An 8,498-nucleotide genomic window follows, 5' to 3' on the forward strand; every position below is an offset into this window, starting at 1 on the left:
TTCATAGTTGAGTTGCCAGTAGATTTTTAGTTCTTTTTTGATGACTTCAGCTCGGAAGAATTTTTTGGCATAAATCTTTCCTATTAACATGTAGTTGTTGTTTTCTTTGCTTAGTTTCCGATCACATGAGGTGATAACAAGAGGGGTTTGTAAAGAGAGATTGGATTGCATGTTGTCTTCCATGACTTGGTCGACAGTAAGTTGAGCTTTTTCCATTTCAGGTTGAAAAGGACTTGAACTGCACAAGTTATTCAAGATGGATTTTAGACATGATTCAATGACTCTTGTGTACCAAACCATGAATTTCAGAATGAGAAGTCTTTTTCTCAACCAGAATTCAAGAATACCTCCCACTAAACACGGTAAGCAGAATACAATGAGTAAAAATAGTAAAATTCTCTGAAAATTATTTAAGTCTATTGAGAAGACTGACACCAAATAGTGTATTGGATGGTGAGGGAAATTCGAGATGTTGTTGGTTTCTTACTTCTTTGTGTGTCGTCAACATCACAACAGGGTAGCAGCATTGTCAAGAGGGCTGAAGACTGAGAGTTGGTGTTGAAATTAGCTGAAATAGTGTTCATCATAAGTGAATTGGAATTGATGAAGGGGACAGAGACTGGGAGAAGGGTTGGAGAAGCAGTTGGGGAAGAGTCACTGAGGGAGATGTACCTGCAGAAATAAAAGCTCATACAAAGTGTTAATGAACTGCAATAACCAAAGAAGGCCGTACAAGAGAGGGGCAGGGAGTCATACCAGCCAGGAAATAAAAGCGATACTTAGTTGACCATATTTAGGTGAAGAACTTAAAAGCGAAACATAGAAAACATAACAAAGAGACAATCGAGGAAATCAACTCAGGGTTGAACCAGAAAAACAAGGAGAAAAAATCGGAAGAAAGAAAACCAGAGAAGAGAAAGAGAGAATAAAAAAGAGGAAGAAAGACTAAGGGAAGAAAAACAACAGGGAAAAAAGATAACAGAGAGAAAGAAGAGGAGAAGAAAGATGAAAACACAGAGAACATGGGAAAAGATATAAACAAAAGGGGGGTTAGCACTTTGAAAACTCTAAGTAAGAATTTTCAAAAGCAAACTTTGAAAAGAACACAAACTTAGAGACACTTGAGATGGAAATCACTGAAAGATTTTGGTAACAAAACACGTATTGCTCAAAGGAGCGAGAACACATACTTAGCAGTAAGAAGGACTAAGAAGATAATCAGATTTTTCTCAAGAAAGTTTTAGTTAAAACTGAGTCGAAAGACCGATTTGCAGAGCATTTTCGGCCATCCCCTATCGGAATTTATTTAAATGACCCTGTAAATTATGGGTTATACATATATGATCCCAGGGTTATTTAATAAGTTATGTAAATTATTGTAGTGTCCCTATGATAATACTAAATGTTAGATTACCAAAATAACCAACAATAAAATAGAAACCAACAGTTAACTCCTCCTTTTATCCTCCCACCGGTCCTCAGTAACTCCTCTATTTCTCTAAGTGCTAAAATAATCAACTCCTCCCTTTTCTGCTTCTGCAAATAGTCGTTTTCATCATCTTCTTCATCAAAACCAACAGTTAACTCCTCCTTTTTTTCTCACACCGGTCCACAATAACTCCTCTATTTCTCTCACAGCTACACTAATCAACTCCTCCATTCTTAATCAAGAACATCCCTTTTTGATTTGATGTTTATTCATCATCAAGAACATCCCGTTTCGATTTACAAACAAGATAACATCAATTATATCTTAAAAAACAAATAGAAAAAAAGGTAAAAACTAGATCTGAAAGCAATGAGATTGAAACCAGCTGAAAAAGTTGTTGAAGAAGAACATCTTGAAACTTTTAATGAGAAGAAATTGAATCGGATGATGAAATTTCTCAAAAAACAACTCAAGATCCAAAAGAATTAGCAAAAAAAAAGAGGTATTAGTTCTCTTTTTTTATCATGGATTTTTTTTAGGTAATTTGCTATACAAAGTAGATGCATATGATTTTTACATTGTTACATATTTACTGCACAAAGATTTGTTTCTTCATTTGTGTTGAATCACCGACAATTTATGTTGCTTAGAAGTCGATTTGTGGATAATCTTTTCACAAATCTGTATTTCTTAGATGTGTAGATCTTCTCTGCGCAGATCAAAACGTGTGCGGATATACCTGAAACTGATTTGGTAAAAGAATGTGGATATTTGCTGCAAAGATTGAGTTGTGCTCTCCTGCACTGATTATTGAAGATTATTTCTATGAGTGTATGATTTTACATTTTGAGATGTTGATGTTTATATTGTGCAATTATCTTCACAGATCTATTGGTGCATATTTTCTTCACAGATTAAATGTGTGCATACTTTCTACATATATCAAATTTCTTCGAAATTACTGCACATACATTATGTTTCTTTATCTTTGTTGATCACCAACAACTTACGTTGCTTAATGCTGATGTGTGGATATTTTCTGCACATATCTGTGTTGCTCAGGTATCGGTGTGTAGATTTTCTCTGCGCCGACCAAATTATGTAGAGATTATCTACATAGATCTTAAATTTGTAGATATGCCTAAAATTGATTTCGTTATTAGAATGTGGACTTTGTTATAATGGTTAGATCAACGTTGTAGGAAAACTTGAATATGTTACTTAAGTACTCCCTCATATAGTTGATAGACACATTTTTATGTCCGATTTGTCTCGATTATATATATTGTTAGGGCTTATTTTTGTACTTATTATGGTGTTTTATTTATTTGTAGGTACTTTTGGCCAATAAACATTTTTGGAAAAAATTGGCTCGAAAAGTTGTCGGAAAGCACCCGGAGGACACTTGCTATTCGGACCCCAGGTTTGGATAAGAGGTACTCCAAGGACACCCCTTAAGGCAGCTGCTAAAGGCACCCATACTCTGGATAGGGGGCGCCCCTTTATCTTCACGATTTGAATTCTCAAATTTGGCGGGAAACTGTTGCAAGTGAAGAACAGATTTGGGTTTGGATTTTGGACGTGATTTTAAGAGATTCAATCACTAAACTCGATTGGGTTGGACTTGTTTATCTTAAACAGGGATGGTATGACTGCTTTAAATTGGGCTAGGTATCGATCAGAAACAAAACAAGGGAGTAAACTATTTACGGAAACATGGAAAGATTTGGTCGATGTTTTGTTGGATTTTCTCAACTGTTGGATTTGGTACTAGTTGTAACAACACAACAAGATTTCTACGCGTGCTAGAATTGAGAGAAAATAGGAGTTGTCGACAAGTCAGGAAAGATATTCTCGACATTGTTTTGATTTATCTTTGGCAGTTACGTGCAATGGGAGAAGGTATAATCTTCATGGATTCGTATCTTCCAGATTTGGGAAGTTCATAACCATCAAAAGACACGTTAACTGAAGTGGCAGAGTTATTATCATTACTTGGCAGAAAAAAAAAAAAAAGATAACTCCGTAACTTTTGGTGAAAGGCAGGGGAGATTTTATCGAGTATTTTTGGTCCTGTTTCCTATATATAGGTTGAGAAGGAGTCATAACAGGGGAGTCGAGAGTTAGGGGAAATCTAGAGAAGAACAGAGAACGAAATCAAGAGTTGCAGGAAATCGTTTCTGCTGGTGCACAAGGAAGAACACGAAGAACAAAGGGCCATTGAAGACAGTCGTTTCTGGGGTCTTAAAATCAGCGACAAAGCAACAGTATTTACAACAGTTTTTTTTGTAACAGCTGTTTTGTAACTCCGATACACTGTTGCAAACAGTCCGTGTTATTACTTTTCACTCTTTTAATCATCTTTTGAGCAACAAACACATATTTTGAGACCATGATTAATATGAGGAGCTAAACCCCATTGCTGAGGCGATAAAGGAAGCTATTTTTCCAACAAAAAGTGGTATATTCTATTTTATCTTTTTATTTGCAATAATTATATGATTATTTGCCATGAACTATTATTGAATATGATTTTTGTTTGAGTGATTGTGATCTATTTTGATGGAGTATGCTTAGTTTTAAGACTTTTGATGCTTCATACTTGGTATTTACTTACTACTTTTGAAAATCTACTTTTGCAATATTTTAGAATCAAATTAAACGAGAAAATTGCATAAATATAAGTATTGGTTTAATCACTTTGAACTAGAAAAATAGTGGAATCTTAGCCTCAATGTTTCTTTTAATATTGATATCATCTTTGATTGAGTTTGCTATAATTTTTAGTGAGTTTTCTATTTTAATATTAGAATTTAAGTCTAATTAATATCCTCTACAAGTCTGAGAATCGAACCACTTTTACCACTATCTACAAATCACATCAATAGTTCCATTAAAAACCATGGTGTTGTCGTGTCGTTGTTGTTTCTTCCCCTGTAGTTTTGATTAGTTTAGCTATTGTATATGTAATTGCTTGGTAATTCTTCAAGGGAAGAGATCTCTATTTTTTTATGTAATTGTTGGTTAATTCTTTGGAGGAAGGGATCATCATCCAGGATGCAGTCTAAATATAGGTTTGAAGGGCAACTGAATGCATGTTTGACACACCGAGTGACATCATTGAAGCTATTAAGTCTGCTAGCTGGACTTCTTATTTCAGTCATTCACGGCTGGTTAGTGGTAAATAATAGCCTCCCTATACAATTCTGACAACTATTGCTTTGGGTTAGCAGTTAAAGTTTTGCGACAAGGTATATTTTGTGTGGCCCCTATGAAGTGTTTAATTGTAGAGTCCATCTGGGATGATATGTGTGGGAACAATCCTTACTTAGGTTGTGTGTGATTCTTCTTCACAGGTTAGTGATGTTCTGCAATTGCATCTTGTCAATCTGCCTTTTATTCCTTGTTTGTAGTCCATAATATTTTGTCACATAAGAGCGTCCACAGTGGTGCGACTAAAACCAAAGATCAAATACCATAAAAATGATCAAAATTTTGGTTTAGTCGGCGATGTGACGCTAGGGTGAAAGATCAAATTTGGTCGAGCGTAAATTTAATCATCGCATGAAAACGGACGGACATTTAAATTACGTTTGATTACAGGGGCGGATATTTATATTACGTTTGGGACGGGCGGATGTTAAATTAACGCCTCACGACATGCGTAATTATAAATTACGTTCCATATGAGACGGGTTTTTAATCTCCGCCTGATTAACAGGCGTAAACTCAAAGCTACGCCCGATGGAACGTACATCAAAATTCCGCCAGTAAGAGGCGTAAATATAAATTACGTTTAGATGTGAGTATAATAAATCTCCGCCTGTTGGTTTTGACGGGCGTATAATATGTTTCCGCCTGTCGGTTGGTGGACAGAACCAAATCCGCTTGCTATGGTTTTCTCGTAGAGTGTCCTATTAACAAGAAGCTGCAATAGGAGATTTCTAGTAATACGTTAATGAATTATAAAGCTTCGGCAATGAGAGAGAAAGACTCAAGTTCAATCTCTAGGATGTGAGTTACACTAGTTTCCACATTGAGGCTGGATAACTCACTTGATATCGATCCCATGTTTGTTTGTAACCCAGTACTACACGTGACACATATAGCACAAGGGCACTGCGGGCAATGGCATCTAGCAGGAATGCTGATCTGCATAAATATCATCATATGTTTGTTTACGTTTGGGACGGGCGGAATTTTGTTCTACGCATGGAAGGGGCGTAAAATTATTTTACGCCTGAGTCAGGCGTGCTTTAAGACTCCGCCTGTTGAGAAGCGGATTATAGGTTTACGCCCGGTGAAGCGTAAATTTTAGTTACGCCCGTCTCAAACGTAAACTTGTATTCCGCCCCAGCAACGAACGGATAAATAATTTACGCCCGTTAACAAACGTACTTCTTGTTTACGCCCAGAAACAAGCGGACTTTAAATTTCCGCCCGACTATATTAGGATTTGGTATTTGATCGCGACCAAATATGGTCTGGGATTTGATCTTTGGATGGGATTTGATCTTTACTCCGTCCCACTGCGTTACGATTTCATCCCAAATTTTTGGTTATACTCGCCCATTGTGGATGCTCTAAGGCACTCAAATACTTTATCATTTGAGAAGGGGGATTGGGTATCAGAGTGAGATGTTGGAAATAGGCCACCAAATTTGCTTTCATTTTCTACTTGATCCGTTAAAAAATGTATTGAATAGGATACCTATTTTTTTTTGTGTTTCCCCTTTATCTAGTGTATGCATACTTTCTACACATAAAAATATCATAAAGTATCAAAAGGGAATACCAACTGTATGTTCGAATCTCACATCAAGGTCACCAAGTCAAAATTTGCGCTTTACTGCTCCTGTTATCTCGGTTCTTCCAATGCAAGTTCTAATAGAACTTAGCAAGTTAAAAGGTTACGAGGCCATGTCTATTTAGTTTAACTATGATATCTAGCTAGCACCACAGAAGGCTAGAAGTCTCCAAAAAGCACAAAGCAGCTGAACAACTAGATAGAAGAACTGAAATATGTAATGTGATATTGATAATTCTAAGAAATAATATGTTTCTTTGTCTACATTAATGTTCGATGCTTATATGTTCAAGTGTGGATATTTTCTGCACATCTTTATAAGTCGGGAAAACGTATGTATAGTTTCCCTGCACATACCTTAAAATGTATCATTGGTTCTTAGGTTTTTATCAGTAGATATATCATGTACTGTGTAAAAATTGTGTTTATTCATCTGTGTGGATCCCCAGACAAATTAATGTCGCTTACATATGTCGATGTGTGGATAATATCTACACATATATAATGTCGATTATATATCGATGTGTGGATAATATCTTCACATATATATATATATATATATAGGCTGGAAAAACATATGTGCAGTTTTTATATGAATCTGATACTGCTTCTTGCCGTAGTTGTCTAAGTGAGGACGATTCTATAAAAAAAATTTAGTGAGATTTATATTTGGGCTTCTCGTTTCTTATTATGATTAATAAAGTGGTGCAGAAATTGATTAGTTATGCAGTATGAGTTGACAAAGTAAATGGATTTTGGACGACGTTCTCCCAATGTCATTGCACTAGTTTAGGACTAATAATAAAGAGACATGGGACTCCAAGGATATCTACGAAGTCTTTGAAACATCACAAGCAGTGAAACATGGTAACTCAACAAGTCCCAAGGAAACAACAACAAATGTAAGCGAGGCTAAAATGGAATATAGAAGGCAGAAGTTCGTGGATGCCAAGCGTCTCTATATTGATGATGTATTGAACTAGAATCAAGCAGTTGCTAAGGTCGAAGCTCCACTATAGAAATTCGCCATCCCAACAAGATTGTGTGATAAGCTACTTTATTGATCTTCTTTTTCATCACAGTCCTCTGTTTCCTAGATCGAGCGTGTTAATATCTTCTACACAATTTGAATTTCTGCATATTTTCTAAGCTGGAGAAATTCTTCATCGGTAGTTCTATGACAACAAGAATCCGTAGTTTGAGTTGTTAATGTTTGATATATGTGCATATTTTTATGGCACTTGAGTGTGTTCATATTTTTTTTTTTGGCAGATTGACTTTGTGCATATTTTCTTCACAGATTGAGTGTGTGCATATTTTCTTCACAGATTGAAATTTGTTCATATTATCAGCACCCAAAGTTTGTTCGAATTTTTTAGTATATAGTTTTACTAGATTAGAGTTTTCAGAATCATTTAAAGTGATGGAATGATAGAAACTACATTTACAATATATTTGTTACAATGAGTGCATAATAGCTGCACTGAATATTTTTACATAAAGTATTCAAGAGAAGACGAGTCACTGAATATTTGCGAGGCTAAGGATAAAAAAATATTACATCAAAAAAAAATTGTGACGAAAAGGATGTTAAGTAAATAATATCGAAAGGTTGAAAAAAATTATGAATAATAGCTGCACTAAAAAAAAACTGCGGATAATAGCTTGAGACCTATCTACATGCATCCAACTTTTTTCCCTCTAGATTCTAAAAAGAACTCATAATACATCAGCAAACTTTTAGTCACAATTGGCAATTTCACAAGTACAGGCTCAAACTCACTTCACAGTCTAAAATAAAAATCTTGAAACCTATCAACATGCATCCAACTTTTTCCCGTCTGATGTACGAGGACTGCCTATGCTCTCTTCCTTCCAGTGGATCCTTCTTTGTCTACCGAAATTGCTCAATTAACCTAATAAACATATACACAAGAATTAGCTAATGAACATTTGGTCAAAATTGTGCAACAAATACTTAGCTATGTTGGGTCCAGCGAAGATTCATAAGATGCATACATGTATTGTTTATCAAAACAAAAGCACAAAAAAACTATGGAAAACGTAAAAAACTGTGAATAATGTCCGCACACAAGAAGACAGACCATAGACGTAGACTTCAAAGACACTACTGGAAGTATATCATCGCATTTGAATCTCATATTAATCTAAATGCTAGGTTATACTTTATAAACCCCAAAATTAACATTACAAAATCCCAAATCTACCAAAAAAAAAAGAAAGTATACATCGCACTTGTGA

General features: G+C 35.4%; 1 long non-coding RNA gene across 1 annotated transcript; it reads left to right on the forward strand.

The window, feature by feature from the left end:
- Positions 1–1,690: 1,690 nt before the first annotated feature.
- Positions 1,691–7,474, forward strand: LOC113323661. The gene is made up of 2 exons (XR_003347756.1): positions 1,691–1,931; positions 6,959–7,474. It is a non-coding gene; the product is annotated as an uncharacterized LOC113323661 (long non-coding RNA).
- The last annotated feature ends 1,024 nt before the right edge of the window (positions 7,475–8,498 follow it).

The sequence above is a fragment of the Papaver somniferum genome, chromosome 11 (assembly GCF_003573695.1).
Source record: "Papaver somniferum cultivar HN1 chromosome 11, ASM357369v1, whole genome shotgun sequence".
NCBI lineage: Eukaryota > Viridiplantae > Streptophyta > Magnoliopsida > Ranunculales > Papaveraceae > Papaver > Papaver somniferum.